We start from the raw sequence: 20563 nt of genomic DNA on the forward strand, positions 1-20563 counted from the left end.
ATTGCACCATTTTGTTGTGGTTTGGTACCGTATGGATGTACTCGTACGGTATTGCACCGTTTTGGTGTGGTTCGGTACCGTATTGATGTACTCGTAAGGTATTGCACCGTTTTGTTGTGGTTTGGAACCGTCTGGATGTACTTGTACGGTATTGCACCGTTTTGGTGTGGTTTGGTACCGTATGGATGTACTCGTAAGTTATTGTACTGTTTTGGTGTGGTTTGGTACCGTATGGATGTACTCGTACGGTATTGCACCATTTTGGTGTGGTTTGGTTCCGTAACGAAGGACTCGTAAGGTATTGTACCGTTTTGGTGTGGTTTGGTACCGTATGGATGTACTCGTACGGTATTGCACCGTTTTGTTGTCGTTCGGTACCGTATGGATGTACTCGTACGGTATTGCACCGTTTTGGTGTGGTTCGGTACCGTATGGATGTACTCGTATGGTATTGCACCGTTTTGTTGTGGTTTGGTACCGTATGGATGTACACGTACGGTATTGCACCGTTTTGGTGATATTTGGTACCGTATGGATGTACTCGTAAGGTATTGTACCGTTTTGCTGTGGTTTGGTACCATATGGATGTACTCGTACGGTATTGCACCGTTTTGTTGTGGTTGGGTACCGTATGGATGTACTCGTACGTTATTGCACCGTTTTGGTGTGGTTCGGTACCGTATGGATGTACTCGTACGGTATTGCACCGTTTTGGTGTGGTTCGGTACCGTATGGATGTACTCGTATGGTATTGCACCGTTTTGTTGTGGTTTGGTACCGTATGGATGTACTTGTACGGTATTGCACCGTTTTGGTGTGGTTTGGTACCGTATGGATGTACTCGTAAGGTATTGTACCATTTTGGTGTGGTTTGGTACCGTATGGATGTACTTGTACGGTATTGCACCAGTTTGGTGTGGTTTGGTTCCGTAACGAAGGACTGGTAAGGTATTGTACCGTTTTGGTGTGGTTTGGTACCGTATGGATGTACTCGTACGGTATTGCACCGTTTTGGTGTCGTTTGGTACCGTAACGAAGGACTCGTAACGTATTGTACCGTTTTGGTGTGGTTTGGTACCGTATGGATGTACTCGTACGATATTGCACCGTTTTGTTGTGGTTGGGTACCGTATGGATGTACTCGTACGTTATTGCACCGTTTTGGTGTGGTTCGGTACCGTATGGATGTACTCGTATGGTATTGCACCGTTTTGTTGTGGTTTGGTACCGTATGGATGTACACGTACGGTATTGCACCGTTTTGGTGTGGTTTGGTACCGTATGGATGTACTCGTAAGGTATTGTACCGTTTTGGTGTGGTTTGGTACCGTATGGATGTACTCGTACGGTATTGCACCATTTTGGTATGGTTTGGTTCCGTAACGAAGGACTCGTAAGGTATTGTACCGTTTTGGTGTGGTTTGGTACCGTATGGATGTACTCGTACGGTATTGCACCGTTTTGTTGTGGTTTGGTACCGTAACGAAGGACTCGTAAGGTATTGTACCATTTTGGTTTGGTTTGGTACCGTATTGATGTAGTCGTATGGTGTTGCACCGTTTTGTTTTGGTTTGGTACCGTATGGATGTACTCGTACGGTATTGCACCGTATTGGTGTGGTTTGGTACCGTATGGATGTACTCGTACGGTATTGCACCGTTTTGGTGTCGTTTGGTACCGTAACGAAGGACTCGTAAGGTATTGTACCGTTTTGGTGTGGTTTGGTACCGTATGGATGTACTCGTACGGTATTGCACCGTTTTGGTGTCGTTTGGTACCGTAACGAAGGACTCGTAAGGTATTGTACCGTTTTGGTGTGGTTTGGTACCGTATGGATGTACTCGTACGGTATTGCACCGTTTTGGTGTGGTTTGGCACCGTAACGAAGGACTCGTAAGGTATTGTACCGTTTTGGTGTGGTTTGGTACCGTATGGATGTACTCGTACAGTATTGCACCGTTTTGGTGTGGTTTGGTACCGTAACGAAGGACTCGTAAGGTATTGTACCGTTTTGGTGTGGTTTGGTACCGTATGGATGAACTCGTGCGGTATTGCACCGTTTTGTTGTGGATTGGTACCGTAACGAAGGACTCATAAGGTATTGTACCGTTTTGGTGTGGTTTGGTACCGTATGGATGTACTCGTACGGTATTGCACCGTTTTGTTGTCGTTCGGTACCGTATGGATGTACTCGTACGGTATTGCACCGTTTTGGTGTGGTTCGGTACCGTATGGATGTACTCGTATGGTATTGCACCGTTTTGTTGTGGTTTGGTACCGTATGGATGTACTCGTACGGTATTGTACCGTTTTGGTGTGGTTTGGTACCGTATGGATGTACTCGTACAGTATTGCACCGTTTTGGTGTGGTTTGGTACCGTAACGAAGGACTCGTAAGGTATTGTACCGTTTTGGTGTGGTTTGGTACCGTATGGATGAACTCGTGCGGTATTGCACCGTTTTGTTGTGGTTTGGTACCGTAACGAAGGACTCATAAGGTATTGTACCGTTTTGGTGTGGTTTGGTACCGTATGGATGTACTCGAACGGTATTGCACCGTTTTGTTGTCGTTCGGTACCGTATCGATGTACTCGTACGGTATTGCACCGTTTTGGTGTGGTTCGGTACCGTATGGATGTACTCGTATGGTATTGCACCGTTTTGTTGTGGTTTGGTACCGTATGGATGTACTTGTACGGTATTGCACCGTTTTGGTGTGGTTTGGTACCGTATGGATGTACTCGTAAGGTATTGTACCATTTTGGTGTGGTTTGGTACCGTATGGATGTACTCGTACGGTATTGCACCAGTTTGGTGTGGTTTGGTTCCGTAACGAAGGACTGGTAAGGTATTGTACCGTTTTGGTGAGGTTTGGTACCGTATGGATGTACTCGTACGGTATTGCACCGTTTTGGTGTCGTTTGGTACCGTAACGAAGGACTCGTAAGGTATTGTACCGTTTTGGTGTGGTTTGGTACCGTATGGATGAACTCGTGCGGTATTGCACCGTTTTGTTGTGGTTTGGTACCGTAACGAAGGACTCATAAGGTATTGTACCGTTTTGGTGTGGTTTGGTACCGTATGGATGTACTCGTACGGTATTGCACCGTTTTGTTGTCGTTCGGTACCGTATGGATGTACTCGTACGGTATTGCACCGTTTTGGTGTGGTTCGGTACCGTATGGATGTACTCGTATGGTATTGCACCGTTTTGTTGTGGTTTGGTACCGTATGGATGTACTCGTACGGTATTGCACCGTTTTGGTGTGGTTTGGTACCGTATGGATGTACTCGTAAGGTATTGTACCATTTTGGTGTGGTTCGGTACTGTATGGATGTACTTGTACGGTATTGCACCATTTTGGTGTGGTCTGGTTCCGTAACGAAGGACTCGTAAGGTATTGTACCGTTTTGGTGTGGTTTGGTACCGTATGGATTTACTCGTACGGTGTTGCACCATTTTGTTGTGGTTTGGTACCGTATGGATGTACTCGTACGGTATTGCACCGTTTTGGTGTGGTTCGGTACCGTATTGATGTACTCGTAAGGTATTGCACCGTTTTGTTGTGGTTTGGAACCGTATGGATGTACTTGTACGGTATTGCACCGTTGTGGTGTGGTTTGGTACCGTATGGATGTACTCGTAAGTTATTGTACCGTTTTGGTGTGGTTTAGTACCGTATGGATGTACTCGTACGGTATTGCATCATTTTGGTGTGGTTTGGTTCCGTAACGAAGGACTCGTAAGGTATTGTACCATTTTGGTGTGGTTTGGCACCGTATGGATGTACTAGTACGGTATTGCACCGTTTTGGTGTGGTTTGGTACCGTAACGAAGGACTTGTTAGGTATTGTACCGTTTTGGTGTGGTTTGGTACGGTATGGATGTACTCGTACGGTATTGCACCGTTTTGGTGAGGTTTGGTACCGTAACGAAGGACTCGTAAGGTATTGTACCGTTTTGGTGTGGTTTGGTACCGTATGGATGTACTCGTGCGGTATTGCACCGTTTTGGTGTGGTTTGGTACGGTAACGAAGGACTCGTAAGGTATTGTACCGTTTTGGTGTGGTTTGGTACCGTATGGATGCACTCGTACGGTATTGCACCGTTTCGTTGTCGTTTGGTACCGTAACGAAGGACTCGTAAGGTGTTGGACCGTTTTGGTGTGGTTTGGTACCGTATGGATGTACTCGTACGGTATTGCACTGTTTTGTTGTGGTTTGGTACCGTAACGAAGGACTCGTAAGGTATTGCACCGTTTTGGTGTGGTTTGGTACCGTATGGATATCCTCGTACGGTATTGCACCGTTTTGTTGTGGTTGGGTACCGTATGGATGTACTCGTACGGTATTGCACCGTTTTGTTGTGGTTTGGTACCGTAACGAAGGACTCGTAAGGTATAGTACCATTTTGGCTTGGTTTGGTACCGTATTGATGTACTCGTATGGTATTGCGCCGTTTTGTTTTCGTTTGGTACCGTATGGATGTACTCGTACGGTATTGCACCGTGTTGGTGTGGTTTGGAACCGTATGGATGTACTCGTACGGTATTGCACCGTTTTGGTGTCGTTTGGTACCGTAACGAAGGACTCGTAAGGTATTGTACCGTTTTGCTGTGGTTTGGTACCGTATGGATGTACTCGTACGATATTGCACCGTTTTGTTGTGGTTGGGTACCGTATGGATGTACTCGTACGTTATTGCACCGTTTTGGTGTGGTTCGGTACCGTATGGATGTACTCGTATGGTATTGCACCGTTTTGTTGTGGTTTGGTACCGTATGGATGTACACGTACGGTATTGCACCGTTTTGGTGTGGTTTGGTACCGTATGGATGTACTCGTAAGGTATTGTACCGTTTTGGTGTGGTTTGGTACCGTATGGATGTACTCGTACGGTATTGCACCATTTTGGTATGGTTTGGTTCCGTAACGAAGGACTCGTAAGGTATTGTACCGTTTTGGTGTGGTTTGGTACCGTATGGATGTACTCGTACGGTATTGCACCGTTTTGTTGTGGTTTGGTACCGTAACGAAGGACTCGTAAGGTATTGTACCATTTTGGTTTGGTTTGGTACCGTATTGATGTAGTCGTATGGTGTTGCACCGTTTTGTTTTGGTTTGGTACCGTATGGATGTACTCGTACGGTATTGCACCGTATTGGTGTGGTTTGGTACCGTATGGATGTACTCGTACGGTATTGCACCGTTTTGGTGTCGTTTGGTACCGTAACGAAGGACTCGTAAGGTATTGTACCGTTTTGGTGTGGTTTGGTACCGTATGGATGTACTCGTACGGTATTGCACCGTTTTGGTGTGGTTTGGTACTGTAACGAAGGACTCGTATGGTATTGTACTGTTTTGGTGTGGTTTGGTACCGTATGGATGTACTCGTACGGTAATGCACCGTTTTGGTGTGGTTGGGTACTGTAACGAAGGACTCGTAAGGTATTGTACAGTTTTGGTGTGGTGTGGTACCGTATGGATGTACTCGTACGGTATTGCACCGTTTTGGTGTGGTTTGGTACCGTAACTAAGGACTCGTAAGGTATTGTACCGTTTTGGTGTTGTTTGGTACCGTATGGATGTACTCGTATGGTATTGCACCGTTTTGGTGTGGTTTGGTACCGTAACGAAGGACTCGTAAGGTATTGAACCGTTTTGGTGTGGTTTGGTACCATATGGATGTACTCGTGCAGTATTGCACCATTTTGTTGTGGTTTGGTACCGTAACGAAGGACTCGTAAGGTATTGTACCGTTGTGGTGTGGTTTGGTACCGTATGGATCTACTCGTACGGTATTGCACCGTTTTGTTGTCGTTCGGTACCGTATGGATGTACTCGTACGGTATTGCACCGTTTTGGTGTGGTTCGGTACCGTATGGATGTACTCGTATGGTATTGCACCGTTTTGTTGTGGTTTGGTACCGTATGGATGTACTTGTACGGTATTGCACCGTTTTGGTGTGGTTTGGTACCGTATGGATGTACTCGTAAGGTATTGTACCATTTTGGTGTGGTTTGGTACCGTATGGATGTACTCGTACTGTATTGCACCAGTTTGGTGTGGTTTGGTTCCGTAACGACGGACTCGTAAGGTATTGTACCGTTTTGGTGTGGTTTGGTACCGTATGGATGTACTCGTACGGTATTGCACCGTTTTGTTGTGGTTTGGTACCGTAACGAAGGACTCGTAAGGTATTGTACCATTTTGGTGTGGTTTGGTACCGTATTGATGTACTCGTATGGTATTGCACCGTTTTGTTCTGGTTTGGTACCGTATGGATGTACTCGTACGGTATTGCACCGTATTGGTGTGGTTTGGTACCGTATGGATGTACTCGTACGGTATTGCACCGTTTTGGTGTCGTTTGGTACTGTAACGAAGGACTCGTAAGGTATTGTACCGTTTTGGTGTGGTTTGGTACCGTATGGATGTACTCGTACGGTATTGCACCGTTTTCGTGTGGTTTGGTACGGTAACGAAGGACTCGTATGGAATTGTACTTTTTTGGTGTGGTTTGGTACCGTATGGATGTACTCGTACGGTATTGCACCGTTTTGGTGTGGTTGGGTACCGTAACGAAGGACTCGTAAGATATTGTACCGTTTTGGTGTCGTTTGGTACCGTATGGATGTACTCGTACGGTATTGCACCGTTTTGGTGTGGTTTGGTACTGTAACGAAGGACTCGTATGGAATTGTACTGTTTTGGTGTGGTTTGGTACCGTATGGATGTACTCGTACGGTATTGCACCGTTTTTTTGTGGTTGGGTACCGTATGGATGTACTCGTACGTTGTTGCACCGTTTTGGTGTGGTTCGGTACCGTATGGATGTACTCGTATGGTATTGCACCGTTTTGTTGTGGTTTGGTACCGTATGGATGTACACGAACGGTATTGCACCGTTTTGGTGTGGTTTGGTACCGTATGGATGTACTCGTAAGGTATTGTACCGTTTTGGTGTGGTTTGGTACCGTATGGATGTACTCGTACGGTATTGCACCGTTTTGTTGTGGTTGGGTACCGTATGGATGTACTCGTACGTTATTGCACCGTTTTGGTGTGGTTCGGTACCGTATGGATGTACTCGTATGGTATTGCACAGTTTTAGTGTGGTTCGGTACCGTATGGATGTACTCGTACGGTATTGCACCGTTTTGTTGTGGTTTGGTACCGTATGGATGTACACGTACGGTATTGCACCGTTTTGGTGTGGTTTGGTACCGTATGGATGTACTCGTAAGGTATTGTACCGTTTTGGTGTGGTTTGGTACCGTATGGATGTACTCGTAAGGTATTGTACCGTTTTGGTGTGGTTTGGTACCGTATGGATGTACTCGTACGGTATTGCACCATTTTGGTGTGGTTTGGTTCCGTAACGAAGGACTCGTAAGGTATTGTACCGTTTTGGTGTGGTTTGGTACCGTATGGATGTACTCGTAAGGTATTGTACCGTTTTGGTGTGGTTTGGTACCGTATGGATGTACTCGTACGGTATTGCACCATTTTGGTGTGGTTTGGTTCCGTAACGAAGGACTCGTAAGGTATTGTACCGTTTTGGTGTGGTTTGGTACCGTATGGATGTACTCGTACGGTATTGCACCGTTTTGTTGTGGTTTGGTACCGTAACGAAGGACTCGTAAGGTATTGTACCATTTTGGTTTGGTTTGGTACCGTATTGATGTACTCGTATGGTGTTGCACCGTTTTGTTTTGGTTTGGTACCGTATGGATGTACTCGTACGGTATTGCACCGTATTGGTGTGGTTTGGTACCGTATGGATGTACTCGTACGGTATTGCACCGTTTTGGTGTCGTTTGGTACCGTAACGAAGGACTCGTAAGGTATTGTACCGTTTTGGTGTGGTTTGGTACCGTATGGATGTACTCGTACGGTATTGCACCGTTTTGGTGTGGTTTGGTACTGTAACGAAGGACTCGTATGGTATTGTACTGTTTTGGTGTGGTTTGGTACCGTATGGATGTACTCGTACGGTAATGCACCGTTTTGGTGTGGTTGGGTACTGTAACGAAGGACTCGTAAGGTATTGTACAGTTTTGGTGTGGTGTGGTACCGTATGGATGTACTCGTACGGTATTGCACCGTTTTGGTGTGGTTTGGTACCGTAACTAAGGACTCGTAAGGTATTGTACCGTTTTGGTGTTGTTTGGTACCGTATGGATGTACTCGTATGGTATTGCACCGTTTTGGTGTGGTTTGGTACCGTAACGAAGGACTCGTAAGGTATTGAACCGTTTTGGTGTGGTTTGGTACCATATGGATGTACTCGTGCAGTATTGCACCATTTTGTTGTGGTTTGGTACCGTAACGAAGGACTCGTAAGGTATTGTACCGTTGTGGTGTGGTTTGGTACCGTATGGATGTACTCGTACGGTATTGCACCGTTTTGTTGTCGTTCGGTACCGTATGGATGTACTCGTACGGTATTGCACCGTTTTGGTGTGGTTCGGTACCGTATGGATGTACTCGTATGGTATTGCACCGTTTTGTTGTTGTTTGGTACCGTATGGATGTACTTGTACGGTATTGCACCGTTTTGGTGTGGTTTGGTACCGTATGGATGTACTCGTAAGGTATTGTACCATTTTGGTGTGGTTTGGTACCGTATGGATGTACTCGTACTGTATTGCACCAGTTTAGTGTGGTTTGGTTCCGTAACGACGGACTCGTAAGGTATTGTACCGTTTTGGTGTGGTTTGGTACCGTATGGATGTACTCGTACGGTATTGCACCGTTTTGTTGTGGTTTGGTACCGTAACGAAGGACTCGTAAGGTATTGTACCATTTTGGTGTGGTTTGGTACCGTATTGATGTACTCGTATGGTATTGCACCGTTTTGTTCTGGTTTGGTACCGTATGGATGTACTCGTACGGTATTGCACCGTATTGGTGTGGTTTGGTACCGTATGGATGTACTCGTACGGTATTGCACCGTTTTGGTGTCGTTTGGTACTGTAACGAAGGACTCGTAAGGTATTGTACCGTTTTGGTGTGGTTTGGTACCGTATGGATGTACTCGTACGGTATTGCACCGTTTTCGTGTTGTTTGGTACGGTAACGAAGGACTCGTATGGAATTGTACTTTTTTGGTGTGGTTTGGTACCGTATGGATGTACTCGTACGGTATTGCACCGTTTTGGTGTGGTTGGGTACCGTAACGAAGGACTCGTAAGATATTGTACCGTTTTGGTGTCGTTTGGTACCGTATGGATGTACTCGTACGGTATTGCACCGTTTTGGTGTGGTTTGGTACTGTAACGAAGGACTCGTATGGAATTGTACTGTTTTGGTGTGGTTTGGTACCGTATGGATGTACTCGTACGGTATTGCACCGTTTTGTTGTGGTTGGGTACCGTATGGATGTACTCGTACGTTGTTGCACCGTTTTGGTGTGGTTCGGTACCGTATGGATGTACTCGTATGGTATTGCACCGTTTTGTTGTGGTTTGGTACCGTATGGATGTACACGAACGGTATTGCACCGTTTTGGTGTGGTTTGGTACCGTATGGATGTACTCGTAAGGTATTGTACCGTTTTGGTGTGGTTTGGTACCGTATGGATGTACTCGTACGGTATTGCACCGTTTTGTTGTGGTTGGGTACCGTATGGATGTACTCGTACGTTATTGCACCGTTTTGGTGTGGTTCGGTACCGTATGGATGTACTCGTATGGTATTGCACAGTTTTAGTGTGGTTCGGTACCGTATGGATGTACTCGTACGGTATTGCACCGTTTTGTTGTGGTTTGGTACCGTATGGATGTACACGTACGGTATTGCACCGTTTTGGTGTGGTTTGGTACCGTCTGGATGTACTCGTAAGGTATTGTACCGTTTTGGTGTGGTTTGGTACCGTATGGATGTACTCGTAAGGTATTGTACCGTTTTGGTGTGGTTTGGTACCGTATGGATGTACTCGTACGGTATTGCACCATTTTGGTGTGGTTCGGTTCCGTAACGAAGGACTCGTAAGGTATTGTACCGTTTTGGTGTGGTTTGGTACCGTATGGATGTACTCGTACGGTATTGCACCGTTTTGTTGTGGTTTGGTACCGTAACGAAGGACTCGTAAGGTATTGTACCATATTGGTGTGGTTTGGTACCGTATTTATGTACTCGTATGGTGTTGCACCGTTTTGTTTTGGTTTGGTACCGTATGGATGTACTCGTACGGTATTGCACCGTATTGGTGTGGTTTGGTACCGTATGGATGTTCTCGTATGGTATTGCACCGTTTTGGTGTCGTTTGGTACCGTAACGAAGGACTCATAAGGTATTGTACCGTTTTGGTGTGGTTTGGTACCGTATGGATGTACTCGTACGGTATTGCACCGTTTTGGTGTGGTTTGGTACTGTAACGAAGGACTCGAATGGTATTGTACTGTTTTGGTGTGGTTTGGTACCGTATGGATGTACTCGTACCGTATTGCACCGTTTTGGTGTGGTTGGGTACTGTAACGAAGGACTCGTAAGGTATTGTACAGTTTTGGTGTGGTTTGGTACCGTATGGATGTACTCGTACGGTATTGCACCGTTTTGGTGTGGTTTGGTACCGTAACTAAGGACTCGTAAGGTATTGCACCGTTTTGGTGTGGTTTTGTACCGTATGGATGTACTCGTAAGGTATTGTACCATTTTGGTGTGGTTTGGTACCGTATGGATGTACTCGTACTGTATTGCACCAGTTTGGTGTGGTTTGGTTCCGTAACGACGGACTCGTAAGGTATTGTACCGTTTTGGTGTGGTTTGGTACCGTATGGATGTACTCGTACGGTATTGCACCGTTTTGTTGTGGTTTGGTACCGTAACGAAGGACTCGTAAGGTATTGTACCATTTTGGTGTGGTTTGGTACTGTATTGATGTACTCGTATGGTATTGCACCGTTTTGTTCTGGTTTGGTACCGTATGGATGTAATCGTACGGTATTGCACCGTATTGGTGTGGTTTGGTACCGTATGGATGTACTCGTACGGTATTGCACCGTTTTGGTGTCGTTTGGTACTGTAACGAAGGACTCGTAAGGTATTGTACCGTTTTGGTGTGGTTTGGTACCGTATGGATGTACTCGTACGGTATTGCACCGTTTTGGTGTGGTTTGGTACGGTAACGAAGGACTCGTATGGAATTGTACTTTTTTGGTGTGGTTTGGTACCGTATGGATGTACTCGTACGGTATTGCACCGTTTTGGTGTGGTTGGGTACCGTAACGAAGGACTCGTAAGATATTGTACCGTTTTGGTGTCGTTTGGTACCGTATGGATGTACTCGTACGGTATTGCACCGTTTTGGTGTGGTTTGGTACTGTAACGAAGGACTCGTATGGAATTGTACTGTTTTGGTGTGGTTTGGTACCGTATGGATGTACTCGTACGGTATTGCACCGTTTTGTTGTGGTTGGGTACCGTATGGATGTACTCGTACGTTGTTGCACCGTTTTGGTGTGGTTCGGTACCGTATGGATGTACTCGTATGGTATTGCACCGTTTTGTTGTGGTTTGGTACCGTATGGATGTACACGAACGGTATTGCACCGTTTTGGTGTGGTTTGGTACCGTATGGATGTACTCGTAAGGTATTGTACCGTTTTGGTGTGGTTTGGTACCGTATGGATGTACTCGTACGGTATTGCACCGTTTGTTGTGGTTGGGTACCGTATGGAAGTACTCGTACGTTATTGCACCGTTTTGGTGTGGTTCGGTACCGTATGGATGTACTCGTATGGTATTGCACAGTTTTAGTGTGGTTCGGTACCGTATGGATGTACTCGTACGGTATTGCACCGTTTTGTTGTGGTTTGGTACCGTATGGATGTACACGTACGGTATTGCACCGTTTTGGTGTGGTTTGGTACCGTATGGATGTACTCGTAAGGTATTGTACCGTTTTGGTGTGGTTTGGTACCGTATGGATGTACTCGTAAGGTATTGTACCGTTTTTGTGTGGTTTGGTACCGTATGGATGTACTCGTACGGTATTGCACCATTTTGGTGTGGTTCGGTTCCGTAACGAAGGACTCGTAAGGTATTGTACCGTTTTGGTGTGGTTTGGTACCGTATGGATGTACTCGTGCGGTATTGCACCGTTTTGTTGTGGTTTGGTACCGTAACGAAGGACTCGTAAGGTATTGTACCATATTGGTGTGGTTTGGTACCGTATTTATGTACTCGTATGGTGTTGCACCGTTTTGTTTTGGTTTGGTACCGTATGGATGTACTCGTACGGTATTGCACCGTATTGGTGTGGTTTGGTACCGTATGGATGTTCTCGTATGGTATTGCACCGTTTTGGTGTCGTTTGGTACCGTAACGAAGGACTCATAAGGTATTGTACCGTTTTGGTGTGGTTTGGTACCGTATGGATGTACTCGTACGGTATTGCACCGTTTTGGTGTGGTTTGGTACTGTAACGAAGGACTCGAATGGTATTGTACTGTTTTGGTGTGGTTTGGTACCGTATGGATGTACTCGTACCGTATTGCACCGTTTTGGTGTGGTTGGGTACTGTAACGAAGGACTCGTAAGGTATTGTACAGTTTTGGTGTGGTTTGGTACCGTATGGATGTACTCGTACGGTATTGCACCGTTTTGGTGTGGTTTGGTACCGTAACTAAGGACTCGTAAGGTATTGTACCGTTTTGGTGTTGTTTGGTACCGTATGGATGTACTCGTACGGTATTGCACCGTTTTGGTGTGGTTTGGTACCGTAACGAAGGACTCGTAAGGTATTGTACCGTTTTGGTGTGGTTTGGTACCGTATGGATGTACTCGTACGGTATTGCACCGTTTTGGTGTGGTTTGGTACCCTAACGAAGGACTCCTAAGGTATTGTACCGTTTTGGTGTGGTTTGGTACCATATGGATGTACTCGTGCGGTATTGCACCGTTTTGTTGTGGTTTGGTACCGTAACGAAGGACTCGTAAGGTATTGTACCGTTTTGGTGTGGTTTGGTACCGTATGGATGTACTCGTACGGTATTGCACCGTTTTGTTGTCGTTCGGTACCGTATGGATGTACTCGAACGGTATTGCACCGTTTTGGTGTGGTTCGGTACCGTATGGATGTACTCGTATGGTATTGCACCGTTTTGTTGTGGTTTGGTACCGTATGGATGTACTTGTACGGTATTGCACCGTTTTGGTGTGGTTTGGTACCGTATGGATGTACCCGTAAGGTATTGTACCATTTTGGTGTGGTTTGGTACCGTATGGATGTACTCGTACGGTATTGCACCAGTTTGGTGTGGTTTGGTTCCGTAACGAAGGACTCGTAAGGTATTGTACCGTTTTGGTGTGGTTTGGTACCGTATGGATGTACTCGTACGGTATTGCACCGTTTTGTTGTGGTTTGGTATCGTAACGAAGGACTCGTAAGGTATTGTACCATTTTGGTGTGGTTTGGTACCGTATTGATGTACTCGTATGGTATTGCACCCTTTTGTTCTGGTTTGGTACCGTATGGATGTACTCGTACGGTATTGCACCGTATTGGTGTGGTTTGGTACCGTATGGATGTACTCGTACGGTATTGCACCGTTTTGGTGTCGTTTGGTACCGTAACGAAGGACTCGTAAGGTATTGTACCGTTTTTGTGTGGTTTGGTTCCGTATGGATGTACTCGTACGGTATTGCACCGTTTTGGTGTGGTTGGGTACCGTAACGAAGGACTCGTAAGATATTGTACCGTTTTGGTGTGGTTTGGTACCGTATGGATGTACTCGTACGGTATTGCACCGTTTTGGTGTGGTTTGGTACCGTAACTAAGGACTCGTAAGGTATTGTACCGTTTTGTTGCGGTTTGGTACCGTATGGATGTACTCATACGGTATTGCACCGTTTTGGAGTGGTTTGGTACCGTAACGAAGGACTCGTAAGGTATTGTACCGTTTTGGTGTGGTTTGGTACCGTATGGATGTACTCGTACGGTATTGCACCGTTTTGGTGTGGTTTGGTACCGTAACGAAGGACTCGTAAGGTATTGTACCGTTTTGGTGTGGTTTGGGACCGTATGGATGTACTCGTGCGGTATTGCACCGTTTTGTTGTGGTTTGGTACCGTAACGAAGGACTCGTAAGGTATTGTACCGTTTTGGTGTGGTTTGGTACCGTATGGATGTACTCGTATGGTATTGCACCGTTTTGTTGTCGTTCGGTACCGTATGGATGTACTCGTACGGTATTGCACCGTTTTGGTGTGGTTCGGTACCGTATGGATGTACTCGTATGGTATTGCACCGTTTTGTTGTGGTTTGGTACCGTATGGATGTACTCGTACGTTATTGCACCGTTTTGGTGTGGTTTGGTACCGTATGGATGTACTCGTAAGGTATTGTACCGTTTTGGTGTGGTTTGGTACCGTATGGATGTACTCATACGGTATTGCACCATTTTGGTGTGGTTTGGTTCCGTAACGAAGGACTCGTATGGTATTGTACCGTTTTAGTGTGGTTTGGTACCGTATGGATGTACTCGTACGGTATTGCACCGTTTTGTTGTGGTTTGGTACCGTAACGAAGGACTCGTAAGGTATTGTACCATTTTGGTGTGGTTTGGTACCGTATTGATGTACTCGTATGGTATTGCACCGTTTTGTTTGGTTTGGTACCGTATGGATGTACTCGTACGGTATTGCACCGTATTGGTGTGGTTTGGTACCGTATTGATGTACTCGTACGGTATTGCACCGTTTTGGTGTCGTTTGGTACCGTAACGAAGGACTCGTAAGGTATTGTGCCGTTTTGGTGTGGTTTGGTACCATATGCATGTACTCGTGCGGTATTGCACCGTTTTGGTGTGGTTTGGTACTGTAACGAAGGACTCGTAAGGTATTGTACCATTTTGGTGTGGTTTGGTACCGTATGGATGTGCTCATACGGTATTGCACCGTTTTGGTGTGGTTTGGTACCGTAACGAAGGACTCGTAAGGTATTGTACCGTTTTGGTGTGGTTTGGTACCGTATGGATGTACTCGTACGGTATTGCACCGTTTTGGTGTGGTTTGGTACCGTAACGAAGGACTCGTAAGGTATTGTACCGTTTTGGTGTGGTTTGGTACCGTATGGATGTACTCGTACGGTATTGCACCATTTTGTTGTGGTTTGGTACCGTATGGATGTACTCGTACGGTATTGCACCGTTTTGGTGTGGTTTGGTACCGTATGGATGTACTCGTACGGTATTGCACCGTTTTGGTGTCGTTTGGTACTGTAACGAAGGACTCGTAAGGTATTGTACCGTTTTGGTGTGGTTTGGTACCGTATGGATGTACTCGTACGGTATTGCACCGTTTTGGTGTGGTTTGGTACGGTAACGAAGGACTCGTATGGAATTGTACTTTTTTGGTGTGGTTTGGTACCGTATGGATGTACTCGTACGGTATTGCACCGTTTTGGTGTGGTTGGGTACCGTAACGAAGGACTCGTAAGATATTGTACCGTTTTGGTGTCGTTTGGTACCGTATGGATGTACTCGTACGGTATTGCACCGTTTTGGTGTGGTTTGGTACTGTAACGAAGGACTCGTATGGAATTGTACTGTTTTGGTGTGGTTTGGTACCGTATGGATGTACTCGTACGGTATTGCACCGTTTTGTTGTGGTTGGGTACCGTATGGATGTACTCGTACGTTGTTGCACCGTTTTGGTGTGGTTCGGTACCGTATGGATGTACTCGTATGGTATTGCACCGTTTTGTTGTGGTTTGGTACCGTATGGATGTACACGAACGGTATTGCACCGTTTTGGTGTGGTTTGGTACCGTATGGATGTACTCGTAAGGTATTGTACCGTTTTGGTGTGGTTTGGTACCGTATGGATGTACTCGTACGGTATTGCACCGTTTGTTGTGGTTGGGTACCGTATGGATGTACTCGTACGTTATTGCACCGTTTTGGTGTGGTTCGGTACCGTATGGATGTACTCGTATGGTATTGCACAGTTTTAGTGTGGTTCGGTACCGTATGGATGTACTCGTACGGTATTGCACCGTTTTGTTGTGGTTTGGTACCGTATGGATGTACACGTACGGTATTGCACCGTTTTGGTGTGGTTTGGTACCGTATGGATGTACTCGTAAGGTATTGTACCGTTTTGGTGTGGTTTGGTACCGTATGGATGTACTCGTAAGGTATTGTACCGTTTTTGTGTGGTTTGGTACCGTATGGATGTACTCGTACGGTATTGCACCATTTTGGTGTGGTTCGGTTCCGTAACGAAGGACTCGTAAGGTATTGTACCGTTTTGGTGTGGTTTGGTACCGTATGGATGTACTCGTGCGGTATTGCACCGTTTTGTTGTGGTTTGGTACCGTAACGAAGGACTCGTAAGGTATTGTACCATATTGGTGTGGTTTGGTACCGTATTTATGTACTCGTATGGTGTTGCACCGTTTTGTTTTGGTTTGGTACCGTATGGATGTACTCGTACGGTATTGCACCGTATTGGTGTGGTTTGGTACCGTATGGATGTTCTCGTATGGTATTGCACCGTTTTGGTGTCGTTTGGTACCGTAACGAAGGACTCATAAGGTATTGTACCGTTTTGGTGTGGTTTGGTACCGTATGGATGTACTCGTACGGTATTGCACCGTTTTGGTGTGGTTTGGTACTGTAACGAAGGACTCGAATGGTATTGTACTGTTTTGGTGTGGTTTGGTACCGTATGGATGTACTCGTACCGTATTGCACCGTTTTGGTGTGGTTGGGTACTGTAACGAAGGACTCGTAAGGTATTGTACAGTTTTGGTGTGGTTTGGTACCGTATGGATGTACTCGTACGGTATTGCACCGTTTTGGTGTGGTTTGGTACCGTAACTAAGGACTCGTAAGGTATTGTACCGTTTTGGTGTTGTTTGGTACCGTATGGATGTACTCGTACGGTATTGCACCGTTTTGGTGTGGTTTGGTACCGTAACGAAGGACTCGTAAGGTATTGTACCGTTTTGGTGTGGTTTGGTACCGTATGGATGTACTCGTACGGTATTGCACCGTTTTGGTGTGGTTTGGTACCCTAACGAAGGACTCCTAAGGTATTGTACCGTTTTGGTGTGGTTTGGTACCATATGGATGTACTCGTGCGGTATTGCACCGTTTTGTTGTGGTTTGGTACCGTAACGAAGGACTCGTAAGGTATTGTACCGTTTTGGTGTGGTTTGGTACCGTATGGATGTAATCGTACGGTATTGCACCGTTTTGTTGTCGTTCGGTACCGTATGGATGTACTCGAACGGTATTGCACCGTTTTGGTGTGGTTCGGTACCGTATGGATGTACTCGTATGGTATTGCACCGTTTTGTTGTGGTTTGGTACCGTATGGATGTACTTGTACGGTATTGCACCGTTTTGGTGTGGTTTGGTACCGTATGGATGTACCCGTAAGGTATTGTACCATTTTGGTGTGGTTTGGTACCGTATGGATGTACTCGTACGGTATTGCACCAGTTTGGTGTGGTTTGGTTCCGTAACGAAGGACTCGTAAGGTATTGTACCGTTTTGGTGTGGTTTGGTACCGTATGGATGTACTTGTACGGTATTGCACCGTTTTGTTGTGGTTTGGTATCGTAACGAAGGACTCGTAAGGTATTGTACCATTTTGGTGTGGTTTGGTACCGTATTGATGTACTCGTATGGTATTGCACCCTTTTGTTCTGGTTTGGTACCGTATGGATGTACTCGTACGGTATTGCACCGTATTGGTGTGGTTTGGTACCGTATGGATGTACTCGTACGGTATTGCACCGTTTTGGTGTCGTTTGGTACCGTAACGAAGGACTCGTAAGGTATTGTACCGTTTTGGTGTGGTTTGGTACCGTATGGATGTACTCGTACGGTATTGCACCGTTTTGGTGTGGTTTGGTACTGTAACGAAGGACTCGTATGGAATTGTACTGTTTTGGTGTGGTTTGGTACCGTATGGATGTACTCGTACGGTATTGCACCGTTTTGGTGTGGTTGGGTACCGTAACGAAGGACTCGTAAGATATTGTACCGTTTTGGTGTGGTTTGGTACCGTATGGATGTACTCGTACGGTATTGCACCGTTTTGGTGTGGTTTGGTACCGTAACTAAGGACTCGTAAGGTATTGTACCGTTTTGTTGCGGTTTGGTACCGTATGGATGTACTCATACGGTATTGCACCGTTTTGGAGTGGTTTGGTACCGTAACGAATGACTCGTAAGGTATTGTACCGTTTTGGTGTGGTTTGGTACCGTATGGATGTACTCGTACGGTATTGCACCGTTTTGGTGTGGTTTGGTACCGTAACGAAGGACTCGTAAGGTATTGTACCGTTTTGGTGTGGTTTGGGACCGTATGGATGTACTCGTGCGGTATTGCACCGTTTTGTTGTGGTTTGGTACCGTAACGAAGGACTCGTAAGGTATTGTACCGTTTTGGTGTGGTTTGGTACCGTATGGATGTACTCGTATGGTATTGCACCGTTTTGTTGTCGTTCGGTACCGTATGGATGTACTCGTACGGTATTGCACCGTTTTGGTGTGGTTCGGTACCGTATGGATGTACTCGTATGGTATTGCACCGTTTTGTTGTGGTTTGGTACCGTATGGATGTACTCGTACGTTATTGCACCGTTTTGGTGTGGTTTGGTACCGTATGGATGTACTCGTAAGGTATTGTACCGTTTTGGTTTGGTTTGGTACCGTATGGATGTACTCATACGGTATTGCACCATTTTGGTGTGGTTTGGTTCCGTAACGAAGGACTCGTATGGTATTGTACCGTTTTAGTGTGGTTTGGTACCGTATGGATGTACTCGTACGGTATTGCACCGTTTTGTTGTGGTTTGGTACCGTAACGAAGGACTCGTAAGGTATTGTACCATTTTGGTGTGGTTTGGTACCGTATTGATGTACTCGTATGGTATTGCACCGTTTTGTTTGGTTTGGTACCGTATGGATGTACTCGTACGGTATTGCACCGTATTGGTGTGGTTTGGTACCGTATTGATGTACTCGTACGGTATTGCACCGTTTTGGTGTCGTTTGGTACCGTAACGAAGGACTCGTAAGGTATTGTGCCGTTTTGGTGTGGTTTGGTACCATATGCATGTACTCGTGCGGTATTGCACCGTTTTGGTGTGGTTTGGTACTGTAACGAAGGACTCGTAAGGTATTGTACCATTTTGGTGTGGTTTGGTACCGTATGGATGTGCTCATACGGTATTGCACCGTTTTGGTGTGGTTTGGTACCGTAACGAAGGACTCGTAAGGTATTGTACCGTTTTGGTGTGGTTTGGTACCGTATGGATGTACTCGTACGGTATTGCACCGTTTTGGTGTGGTTTGGTACCGTAACGAAGGACTCGTAAGGTATTGTACCGTTTTGGTGTGGTTTGGTACCGTATGGATGTACTCGTACGGTATTGCACCATTTTGTTGTGGTTTGGTACCGTATGGATGTACTCGTACGGTATTGCACCGTTTTGGTGTGGTTCGGTACCGTATTGATGTACTCGTAAGGTATTGCACCGTTTTGTTGTGGTTTGGAACCGTCTGGATGTACTTGTACGGTATTGCACCGTTTTGGTGTGGTTTGGTACCGTATGGATGTACTCGTAAGTTATTGTACTGTTTTGGTGTGGTTTGGTACCGTATGGATGTACTCGTACGGTATTGCACCATTTTGGTGTGGTTTGGTTCCGTAACGAAGGACTCGTAAGGTATTGTACCGTTTTGGTGTGGTTTGGTACCGTATGGATGTACTCGTACGGTATTGCACCGTTTTGTTGTCGTTCGGTACCGTATGGATGTACTCGTACGGTATTGCACCGTTTTGGTGTGGTTCGGTACCGTATGGATGTACTCGTATGGTATTGCACCGTTTTGTTGTGGTTTGGTACCGTATGGATGTACTTGTACGGTATTGCACCGTTTTGGTGTGGTTTGGTACCGTATGGATGTACTCGTAAGGTATTGTACCATTTTGGTGTGGTTTGGTACCGTATGGATGTACTCGTACGGTATTGTACCATTTTGGTGTGGTTTGGTACCGTATGGATGTACTCGTACGGTATTGCACCAGTTTGGTGTGGTTTGGTTCCGTAACGAAGGACTCGTAAGGTATTGTACCGTTTTGGTATGGTTTGGTACCGTATGGATGTACTCGTACGGTATTGCACCGTTTTGTTGTGGTTTGGTACCGTAACGAAGGACTCGTAAGGTATTGTACCATTTTGTTGTGGTTTGGTACCGTATTGATGTACTCGTATGGTATTGCACCGTTTTGTTCTGGTTTGGTACCGTATGGATGTACTCGTACGGTATTGCACCGTATTGGTGTGGTTTGGTACCGTATGGATGTACTCGTACGGTATTGCACCGTTTTGGTGTCGTTTGGTACCGTAACGAAGGACTCGTAAGGTATTGTATCGTTTTGGTGTGGTTTGGTACCGTATGGATGTACTCGTACGGTATTGCACCGTTTTGGTGTGGTTTGGAACTGTAACGAAGGACTCGTATGGAATTGTACTGTTTTGGTGTGGTTTGGTACCGTATGGATGTACTCGTACGGTATTGCACCGTTTTGTTG

Source organism: Rhododendron vialii, chromosome 1a (assembly GCF_030253575.1).
Source record: "Rhododendron vialii isolate Sample 1 chromosome 1a, ASM3025357v1".
NCBI lineage: Eukaryota > Viridiplantae > Streptophyta > Magnoliopsida > Ericales > Ericaceae > Rhododendron > Rhododendron vialii.